This window comes from Canis lupus, chromosome 5 (genome assembly GCF_003254725.2).
Source record: "Canis lupus dingo isolate Sandy chromosome 5, ASM325472v2, whole genome shotgun sequence".
Classification (NCBI taxonomy): Eukaryota; Metazoa; Chordata; class Mammalia; order Carnivora; family Canidae; genus Canis; species Canis lupus.
The window spans coordinates 15,439,949-15,452,092 of record NC_064247.1 but is presented as its reverse complement, the minus strand read 5'-3'; positions in this window follow the sequence as shown (position 1 = coordinate 15,452,092).

Sequence of the window (12,144 nt, the reverse complement as noted above, 5' to 3'; positions counted from 1 at the left end):
AGGCAGCCCAATGCGGGACTCGATCCAGGGTCTCCAGAATCACGCCCTGGGCTGAAGGCAGGCGCTAAACCGCTGAGCCACCCGAGCTACCCATTTCAATATTTTTAAAAGGAATTTTAAACAACTATTGGACTCATTAATGCTAAAGTACGTAGAGGGATGGGTCCTGATATCTGCAATTTAATTTTAAAATACATCAGAAAAATAAGATACATTGATGGATGAGTGGATAAAGGGATGGATGAGGAATGAGCAGATGCATGACAAAACATGTATAATAAAATATTAATTGAAGAACCAAGGTGGGACATACAGATATTCACTATAAAATTCTTCCCACTTCTCTGCAGTTTTGAAAACTTTCATAAGATGTTGGCAAAATATATTCCCTCTTTCACCAAGTTTCCTTAGCATTAAGTAAATGTTTTTGTTTTGTTTTGTTTAAAGATTTTACTTATTTGAGAGAGTGAGAGAGAGAGAGAGAAAGAGAGAGAGCGAGCAGGGGGAGTGGCAGAGGGAGAAGCAGACTCCCCACTGAGCAGGATACCCGACATGGGGCTGAATCCCAGGACCCTGGGATCATGACCTGAGCCAAAGGCAGATGCTTAACTGAGCCCCCCAGGTGCCTCCCATTAAGTAAATGTTTATAAAATGTTTAAGATTTATTGTTTTACATTATTCTAGTTTAAACATTATTCCTTAGAATACTGGTAGTTTTTTTTTTTTTTAAGATTTTATTTATTTATTCATGAGAGACACAGAGAGAGAGGCAGAGACACAGGCAGAGGGAGCAGCAGGCCCTCCGTGGGAGCCCGATGTGGGACTTGATCCTGGGACTCCAGGACCATGCCCTGGGCCGAAGGCAGATTCTCAACCACTGAGCCACCCAGGTGTCCCACTAGTAGTTTTTAACAAATAAAAATTACCATTAATAAAAAAATAATTCCGGGCACCTCGGTGGCTCAGTTGGACTAGCTGCTCAGCAGTCTGTTTCTCCCCTCCTTCTATCCTTCCCCATGCTAGGGGAGTGTGAGACCCTTGATCTCAGGGTTACAAATTCAGTCCCATGTTGGGTGTAGAGATTACTTAAAAATATTTTTTTTTTAAAGTTGTCTAATATTGGGCAGCCCCAATGGTTCAGTGGTTTAGCACCACCTTCAGCCCAGGGCGTGATCGTGGAGTGCCGGGATCGAGTCCCTTGTCAGGTTCCCTGTGTGGAGCCTGCTTCTCCCTCTGCCTGTGTCTCTGCCTCTCTCTCTGTATCTCTCGTGAATAAATAAATAAAATCTTTTTTTTTAAGTTGTCTAATATGTACCCAGTGCTGTGGTAGGCAAATTATACATATTATTTCTGATCTCCATAATTGCGAGATAAGCAAATGTCTCTACTTCATAGATGAGGAAATTGAGGCTCAGAGAGATTTATTCATTCTAGTACCTATTGAGCCCTATTGTAGGTAGAGAGAAAAGACTAAAAAGAATGATTAACCAGGGGTGAGGTTGAAAATCTAATCAGAAGCCAGGCCCTAACGGCTCTTGATAAGGGTTAAGATGTTTGGACTTTATCTTGAAGACAAGTGGAGAGACTTTTAAAACTTTTAACCAAAAAATAACCTGATCAGATTTGTGTATTTAAAAAAATCACTCAAGGGATCCCTGGGTGGCGCAGGGGTTTAGCGCCTGCCTTTGGCCCAGGGCGCGATCCTGGAGACCCGGGATCGAATCCCACGTCGGGCTCCCGGTGCATGGAGCCTGCTTCTCCCTCTGTCTATGTCTCTGCCTCTCTCTCTCTGTGTGTGACTATCATAAATAAATAAAAATTTTTAAAAAAATCACTCAAGGGGCACCTGAGAGGCTTAGTCAATTAAGCATCTGACTCTTGATTTTGGCTCAAGTCACAATCTCTCTCCCTCTCCCTCTATCCCTTCCCCTATTCGTGCCCATACACACACACACACACTCTCTCTCTTAAATAAATAAATAAAATCTTTTTTAAAAACAGTGAATGAGAGAGAGCATGAGCCAGAGGAGGGGCAGAGGGACAAGCAGACTCCCCACTGAGCAAGAAGTCTGATGTGGAACTCAATCCCAGGACCATGGGATCATGACCTGAGCCCAAGGCAGACATTTAACTGACTGAGCCACCCAGGTGCCCCTAAATAAATAAAATATTTTAAAGAAAGATCACTCAACTGGGAGGTACCTGGCTGGCTCAGTTGGCTCAGTTGGTAGAGCATGTGACTCTTGATTTCAGGGTCATGAGTGCAAGCCCCACATTGGGCATAGAGTTTACTTTAAAAAAAAATTTTTTTTTAATGATCACTCAACTAATACATAGAGAAAGCAAATGGAGAGGAATGAGACTGGAAGCAGGAGGCTGTTCTAGGAATAGTAACTCAGGCCAGTGATCTGACCTGAACAGAAACCATGGCAGAGGGAATGGAGAGAAGTTAGGCACTTGGGAGATCTGAAGGAGAGGAGATAGAATGGATAGAGATTGGTACATGATCAGAAGTGGAAGTGAGGGTGAGTCAGTACTGAAGGACAATTCCCAAGTTTTTAGCATAATTGACTTGGTGGACAGTGGCTGCCTTTCTCTGAATTAGAGCAGATGAGGAGTGGTTGAATCTGACATTCTTGTGGTGGGACAGCCAAGCAGAGATGCTCAGCACCTCACCAGATAAACAGACCTCAGCTCCAAAGAGAGCTCTGGGCTAGAGATTCCAGTTTCAGGTCTTTCACCCTTCTAGAAGGCAATTGTGGGAATGAGAATAGATGAGATGTCCCGGTAGCACTGTAGAGGGAGAAAGGATGAGGTCCTAGGACAGAATCTACAGGCTGAACAACACCTAAGGAACAAGAAGAGGGAAATGTCTGCAGAGACTGAGGAGGTGTGTCCGGGTGAAAGGGAAGGAGAGAGGAAAGCAACAGGAAAAAGTGGTTGTCACAGAAGCTAAAGGAAAGCAGAGCAAATATACAAAATAGAAAATGCTGCTGAGAGTCAAGTAAAATAAGGACTGAAAAGTATCCACCAGATGCCCCAATTGGTGACCTTGGTGAAAGTAGTTTCACCAGAAAAGTTATGACGTGGAGGCTATTTTGCAGGAGTTTGAGGGGTAACTACAAGGTGAGGAAGAAGTTTTCAACAGACAGAGCTTAGGAAGACAAGCAGAAAACAAGATAGCTGGAAGGGAACACGGGTAGAAAGAAGATTTTGAGATTTGGGCTCATATATTGATTTTAAGAAGGGAAAGTTTTAGCAGGTTAAAATGCTTATAGGAATGAGCCAGTAAACAGAAGGAAGTGTACTCCTTTCATTGTTAGTAAGAGATTAAGAATGTTCTGGTTGCTCAGGAACATTCTAGTTTATACCTGTTGTCCTGCTGTAATGATTAACAGTACCCCTTCACACCTCAGTGTTATGGTTTGGGAGGTAATTTATATGGTCAGCCTAGATAAGGGGAGCCCCAAGATGGGCATAGACAAGGCTAACTTTGAAGGTAAAAGGGTGGGGGGCAAAAACTGAAGAAGTTTTCCTGTGTGTGTGTGTGTATGTGTGTGTGTGTTTATCAAGTTTTCTCTCCTCTTGGGGGAGTTCTCCCCTAATGACTTCTCCGTTATGTGTTTGGTAGGAAAGAAAGGTCACTGTCCCAGAATAAGACAGGAGATGGGGGATCAGTCGTGTGAAAGAGAAAGTAGGAGGTCTGCGATAAGCTGATGGCAAGAATGACAGAGGAATTTCACCCAAGTCTGAGACTAAGAGGTCAGGTATGGTATGTACCCAAGGTTACCCACCTAGTGACATGACCAGAATCCAGAACCAGGCCTGCTTAACTTCCAGGCCATCTCCAGGGCCAAGTAAGTCTCCCTACAATACTAGTCTCCCTTCCTCATTAGAATTTATCAGACATGTCTACAGTCAACCTCAGTTGGACCTGCAGGCCACTCTTTGACCCACAGGGCCTTCCTTCCCTTTCCACGACTACCACCTCCATCATTCTGAAAGACTTTTGAAACACACATCAATGAAGTACACATTAGGCATCCTCTTCTCAGCATCTCTCCTAAAAGAAAAGATTTGATGGGAAAATACTTGGAAATTGTGTCTACCGTGGGTTTGGATTATGCCAAAGTATCATCATTTTGTTCTATCTGTATCCTATTACTCATTTGGAGGGGGGGGAGGTGTTTTGTTTTTCTTTTTTTTTTAACAGTTTCAAAAACTAAATAGTTTTGAGCAACTACTAGAGTCAGATGCTGTCTTCAGGAATGCAAAGATTAAAGAAAAGATAAGATCTTAGCCCTCAAGGAGTGATCAGGTTTTTAAGAAGTATCACAATATGAGGTGTTTTGCAATGATAAAGTACATGCCAGGTGCAAGTGATAGCACAAGAATAAGAACAAATTCTGCCTGGGAGCACTCGAGAAGCCCGCTCTGAAGAGGTTAAACATACCTGGCATCTACTTGTCAAAAGCTCAGAGCTCTCTGGGCCAAGGTCTTGGCATTAGGGTTGAAACAGTGTGGCCTGTGTAGGAATTTCAAGTAGGATGCTGGAGTGTGGTAATACTAGAACCATCACTTGTTACATAGCTTACTTTTCATATCTTTACATCTCACAACAACCTTAGAAAGTACTTTATTAATATTCCTATTTATTTTTTTATAAGTAGGATCCATGCCCAGCTTGGAGCCTAATGCAGGGCTTAAACTCATAACCCAAAGATCAAGACCTGAGCTGAGATCAAGAGTCAGACGCTTAACCGACTGAGCCACCCAGGCACCCCTTATATCCCCATTTCACAGCTGAGGAAATGATCCTAGAAGAAACTTGCCCAAGACCGCATAGCTGGGAGATAATGTAGCAGGGTTTTTTTTTTTCTTTTAAGATTTATTCATTTATTTTTTTTTAATATTTATTTATTTATGATAGTCACAGAGAGAGAGAGAGGCAGAGACACAGGCAGAGGGAGAAGCAGGCTCCATGCACCGGGAGCCCGATGTGGGATTCGATCCCGGGTCTCCAGGATCACGCCCTGGGCCAAAGGCAGGCGCCAAACTGCTACGCCACCCAGGGATCCCAGATTTATTCATTTATTTGAGAAAGAAAGAGAAAGCATGAGTGCGCACACCCAAGTGGGGAAAAGGGGCAGAGGGAAAGGGAGAGAGAAAATCATAAGCAACTCCTGCTGAGCACAGAGCCCTGAGATCATGACATGAGCCAAAACCAATAGACACTCAATTGACTGAGCCACCCAGGTTCCCCAGGTGTAGCTGGGTTTTAATTCTAAACCCTGTGGTACTTCTACAAAGAAAGCTTAGAATATAAGAGCAGAATGTCAGGAAAGTAGCCATGGAAGGTAAGATTCTTTTGTCTCCATTGTATGACAAGCGTTCTCAGTTAAATTCTGAAAATGTAAGGGATATTTTAATAAGTCATGGGCATTTAATTGATTTTTTTTTAAGATTTTATTTTTAAGGACACCTGGGGTGGCTCAGTGGTTGAGCACCTGCCTTCAGCTCAGGGCATGATCCCAGGTCCAGGGATTAAGTCCCACATCTGGCTCCCTGTGAGGAGCCTGCTTCTCCCTCTGTCTATGTCTCTGCCTCTTTCTGTGTGTCTCTCATGAATAAACAAATAAAATCTTTAAAAAAATATATTTTGTTTTTAAGGGGCACCTGAATAGCTCAGTCTGTTGGGCATCTACCTTTGGTTTAGGTCATGATCCCAGAGTCCCTGGATCAAGTCATATATCAGGCTTCCTGCTCAGTGGGGAGTCTACTTCTCCTTCTCCCTCTCCCTCTCCTCCTCTTCTGGCTCTTCTCTCTCTCTTTTGCTCATTCTCCCTCTCTCTCTCAAATAAATAGAACCTTTAAAAAAAAAAAGATTTTATTTTTAAGTAATCCCTACACCCAACATAGGGCTCAAACTCACTCCTGGAGATCAAGAGTCATGCGCCCCACTGACTGAGCCAACCAGGCACCCCAGTATTGGAAATTTTAAACAAGATAACGGCAATAAGAATGTCAGTAATGATAAAGAGGCTTCACTTTTCCTGAAGGTAATAGACGTTATTAAAGGGTTTTACACCCACTTAAGGATTTAAAGATAATCAAAAGTGGTGGCAACAAGCACCCACTGAATTATAACAGTAAGAGGATGGAAAATAATCTGTTGGTTAATTAAAAGACAGAGTCTCCACTTGAGCCACACTGTGCCAAGCAAAATAGGAAAAGGCTTCACCTTTTCCAACACCTCCAAATATTTTGCTCCATAAACATCATGAAAACAGCATGCTTTACCTTTGAAAACAAACCTAAGCTTCCCAGAATAATGCTGAACTTGCAATCACCCTGCTGACAGGATAACTGCAAGTGGAAGCTTCCCGAACAAGTTTGCTGCAAGTCTTTACTTGAAATCCAAATCAGCAATTCTGTTCTCCCCCTGGCCTCAGACTCAGCACTATTCTCTCCTGCGTCCTTTTAATGCCACCTCTCATTCTTTACTATTTTCAACAATCATCTCACAGGGAAAGGGGAATTGGAGACACACTAGGTTTAAGAGGACATCACAAGCCAGAGAAGTATGGCATCTGTAACTCAAGCAATGGGAAGGATGGTGTTTGTTCCAGGGAAAAAGGAGATAGGAAAAGAGCATAGGATCAAGGGTCCAAGTCTTAGAACTGCAAGGAATCATGGAGATGTGTCACTGCTACTAACATGCCCTAAATGATCATTCAGACAAACACCATTTCTCCAGGCATTAGTAAGTGTTGAATAAAAAGATGATTCTGTACTCAGGAGAAATGCTAGGTTAAACAAAAACAGATTTTGTTTTGTTTGTTTTGTTTATAGCTACAGTACTTCTCAGGGGTTTTAATAGGCTAATGTAGAACAAAAAAAAATGTCTGTACACATCACCTATTAATCTTTCCAGAACTTTCTGTTCACCGAAAAAATTGAGGACAGTGCTTCTCCAAATGGTATCTGCAGACTACCTGGACACTATAGGTCCTTAAGGAGAAAAATGCAAAACTAAGTGTTTAAAGGTATTATAAGTAACTTGACATTGTTGCTGCATCCAAGGCCATGATCAGAGGACTCATCACATAGGGTATAGAACAGCGTGGGTGTCGCAGATGGCACGGCAGGAAGCATATGGTGTGAGTCTTGTACTAAGCACATGCAGTAGAACCACATATTGGTCATACTCCAGTGTTGGCTGAGTGCTGGTTAAGGAAACACTGATGGGCCTAATCTCTATTATACATATGGCAGTGTTCACACCCAGAGAGATGAAGTTATTCAAGCTCATGAAGGTCAGCAGCAAAGGGTGAGCCTATGGGTTGCCAACGGGGGGAACCAAGTGGAAGAAAAGCTATCTAAAGAACTAGAAAAATTAAAAAGAGGAGAATGTCACTGAAAATGATTACATGATGGTGTTTCTGATTGTCAATGGCATTCAGCCAGCAAATCATTGTGCAGCCCCTCCCAGCAACGCTACAAAGATGTGAAATGAAAATGAATTCAAAAGAGGCAAAGCTAATGTCAAAATCTGGTAAGAATCTCCATAATGAACTAGATTGAGGAAATCCAATCTTGAAATAGCACATACCTAAAAAAAAAAAAAAAGTGGGAAAACCATTTGTAGCCCTTCTTTCCATCTAGCATGGACCTCGACCTAGGCATAGGCAGGTAACAAATGAGTGAAGCTGGCCAACGATGAGACTAGGAAGTGAGTGGGCACTGTGGCAAACCAGAAAGAACACATCCCCATCCACTGACACCTGATGTTGTTGACATGAGAAAGGCAGGCCTAATACTGTCACGTTGCTTTTTAAAATGATTCTTAACAAGTTTCTTAATTAAACTTTTTATGTTGAGATACTTGTAGACTCACATCAGCTGTGAGAAATAACAGAGATGGTATGACTCAGTTTCCTCCAATGGTAACATATTGTGAAACTCTAGCACAATATCACAACCAGGATATTAACAGTCAAAATACAGAATATTCCCATCACCACAAGGATCCTATCACATCCTTTTTTTTTTTTTAAGATTTATTTATTTATTCATGAGAGACACCGAGAGAGAGGCAGAGACACAGGCAGAGGGAGAAGCAGGCTCCTCACAGGGAGCCCAGTGCAGGACCCAATCCCAGACCCCAGGATCATGCCCCTGAGCGGAAGGCAGATGTTAAACTACTGAGCCACCCAGGCGTCCCACATCTTTTATTTCAAAAAATCTGGGGGCTACTCAGTGGAGAGCCTGCTTCTCCCTCTGCCTGTGTCTCTGCCTCTCTCTCGGTGTCTCTCGTGAATAAATAAATAAACCATTCTTCCTACTTGTACTCTCTGTCAAATAAATAAATAAAATCTTTTAAAATAAATAAATAATAAAAATCTGGATTTGGGGTTAAATAACCCACTCTGTAAGTATTGAAATGAATGCACATGGGTTTGTTTTTTTTTAAGATTTTATTTATTCACGAGAAACACAGAGAGAGAGAGAGGCAGAGACATAGGCAGAGGAGAAGCAGGTTCCCTGAGGGCAGCCCAATATGGGACTTGATCCCAGGACCCCAGGATCATGACCTGAGCCAAAGGCAGACGCTCAACCACTGAGCCCCCCAGGTGCCCCTGAATACACGTGTTTTTAAAACCATATGAACATTCTCTATATGATTTAATCTATATTGAGTTCAACAACTGGCAAAACTAATCTATGGTGGTAAAGAGCAGGATGGGGTTTATCGTTGGTGTAAGGACAGTGACCAGCAGGGAGCATAGGTCTGGCTTCTGAGGTTCTTGACCTGCTGTTTTCCTCTCCTGGTGCTCATTCCATGGATATATCCACTCTGTGGAAATTCATCAGGCTGCATGCTTCTGATTGTATGCTTTTCTACAGCTAGGTAAATAAAAACCTGACTTAAAAAGAAAACTCTCTATACCAATGACCTGACATCTTAATGATGGTACAATGGAACACAGAGAATTCTAAAACATAAGACAGATGTGACATTGTGACATTCTTATAAAATATCTGTAATCATTCACTGAAACACATGGTCATTAAAAAGTTTACCAGCTTCTTGAAAAGAAGTGCCCCATCTCACTGATCAGCACAGCACCTTAACACAAAGCAGGTGTTCCCCACACATTGGTGAGTAAACTGATCTTGGCTTAGCAGAAGTGAGTTCTCTTAAGGATAATGGTGAAAGCATAAGTAGTGAGTAAAAATTCTTTCTTCTTGACAAGACCAAAGTCAGGTTGTTCTTTTCCCAAAAAGCCACTACCATTTTGAGGTTTTTGCCTAGTTTGTTTCTTTGGTATTCTTATATGTAATGATTTGTGGCTATTTGCTTGTAACAGTCAAATTCAACCATAGAACTAGTAATAAGAAACTCCAAATTAGCTTTAAAAAAAATTAAGATTTATTTATCAACCTGAGAGAGAGAGGGCATGAGAACATGGGCAGGAGGAGGCACAGAGGGAGAGGGAGAGGAAGAGAATCTCAAGTGGACTCCACGCTGAGCACAGTGCCCTCAGAGCTCTCTGTGGCCTCAACATAGGGGCTCCACTTAGAGCTTGAACTCACGACCCTGATAACATGACCTGAGCTGAAGTCAGATGCTTAATGACTGAGCCACCCAGGAGCCCCAAATTGGCTAAAATTTTAAAATTTATATTTATTATTTTTTTAAGATTGTATTTGAGAGAAACTTAGAACATGAGCAGAGGGAGTGGCAAAGGGAGAAGCAGACTCCTCATGGAGCAGGGCACCCTAGGCAGGGCTGGATCCCAGGATGCTGAGACCATGACCTGAGCCGAAGGCAGGTACTTAACCAACTGAGCCACCCAGGCACCCCTATATTTATTATTATCTCTTTTACCCTGAGAAGCAAAAACTCATGAAAGAAAATGTTATTTAGCAACAGAATCACTGAAAAAGAGACCAAGAGATCAGACATACTAAATGCATTCTTACTTTCATCTCTTACCCACTCCTTTTCTTTAAAAGTAAACACTATGCCCAACATGGGGCTTGAACTCAGGACCCTGAGATCAAGATCACAGGGTCCAACTGAGCCGGCCACATGTACCTCTCTCTATCTCTTTTTCATACTGTCTCCTCCTTCTAACTTTCTTCCTCTGCTCCCCACCTACTCACAGCCTTTCTTTTCTTTTAAGTCAGGGCGTGTGGGTGGCCGTATAATTTATCATCCAAACTAGGACACTTCTGAGAGTGAAAGTGGCATTACTGACACTTACATGGGAAAAACAGGCAGACAGCAGGACTGTCACAGGGACGCTACTTTAAATTCTTGGGTTCACAGTTTCCACATTTATAAGACGATGGGAGTGGACAGGGTGACTTCCAAGAACCCTGCCAGCCATTCCATTCAAAGAGTCTACTGTTCTGATTTAAAGTGCTTCATCCAGGGCACCTGGGTGGCTCAGTGGTTGAGCGTCTGCCTTTGGCTTGGGTCATGATCCTGGGGTCCTGGGATCGAGTCCCACATCAGGCTCCCACAGGGACCCTGCTTCTCCCTCTGCCTGTGTCTCTGCCTCTCTGTGTCTCTCATGAATAAATAAATAAAATTCAAAAATATATATAGTGCTTTGTCCTTGAGTTCAGTCGAACTCAGAAAGAAAATTAAAGTCAGGTTATTCTTTCACTAATAAGCTGCCTCAGGCCTCAGGACCACTGTTTCTCACCACGGATCTGTTGAATGTGGAGAAGCAGCAAAAGTGCTGAGTTAGCTAAGGCATTTTAGCCTGTCTCCTCTCCCCTCCCCTCCCCACTGAGGCCTAAGGCCTTGAAGGGAAGAGAGCAGGTTGGACCTGTTGGCTCAGGAGTGTTTCTGGGTGGAAAGGGCAGTCAGCCACTTGTCCAGGCAAATAGGATGTGAGTCTTCTCAGGTGAGTCAGAGCAAGAGAGGGAAAGGGCTCCTGCCCCTCTTGGTGGGGGACTGCCCCCAGCTTCAGAAGGTGGAAATGCTCAGGGAAAAGTTAGTTCCAGTGTGTGAAGCCCCAGGATCAATGTCTGCGGTGCCAGGCTAGTAAATAACCAGAGGAAGGGTCTTTCTTTTAAAGAAAAAGCAAAAAGTATCACTTAAAGTTGTCGCCTTGGGACACCTGGGTGGCTCAGTGGTTGAGCGTCTGCCTTCGGCTCAGGGCAAGATCCTGGGGTCCTGGGATCGCTTCTCATCTGCCTATGTTTCTGCCTCTCTGTGTCTCTCATGAATAAATAAATAAAATCTTAAAAAATAAAAAAAATAAAGCTGTCATCTTGACATTGGGTATCAACTATACTTCAATTTAAAAACTAAATTACATAAAGTAATAAAACATTTGAAACAAATGCAACATTGTACATCAACTATACTTCAATTTTTAAAATAAAATTTATTCCTGCATTAGAGCTGTCACCTTCACTGCAAGCTTTTATTGTAATGATGCTGACATCATCCCAAACATTTCTAGAATGACTCTTTTGGAATTGTCTTAGAAGGGTGAAAGAACCACAAGTTTTTTGAGATCCTTAGTCGTGGCCAGTCTTCACACTTGCGAGAGTGAGTTTCATATTTAGACACATTTAAGTCACACAGATCAAAATTTAAGAAGGTGGGGGAAGAAATGAGTGACCAAATTGGGCATTAGTTGTAAAATCACGAGAATGGTTATCTTGTGAATTGTGTAAATGGTCCCTGAGGACCTTTAAGAAATAAAAATATAGAGGTGACTGGCTGACTCAGTCAGAGGAGCATGAGACTTTGGATCTTGGAGTTGTAAGTTTGAGCCCCTAGTTGGGTGTAGAGATTAATTTAAATTTTTTTTAATTTTTTAAATAAACAACTATTTTGTGTGTAAGTATGATAAGGGCATAATCTCCCCTAAAAGTTTAAAATCTTGGGATGCCTGGGTGACTCAGTGGTTGAGCATCTGCCTTTGGCTCGGGCCCTGATCCCAGGGTCCTGGGATTGAGTCCTGTATTGGGCTCCCAAAAGGGAGCCTGCTTCTCCCTCTGCCTATGTCTCTGCCTCTCTCTGTGTCTCTCATGAATAAATAAATAAAATATATATATTCTAAAAGTCTAAGATTTCTCATACAGTTATTGAGTTGATCTACACATTAATGGGTA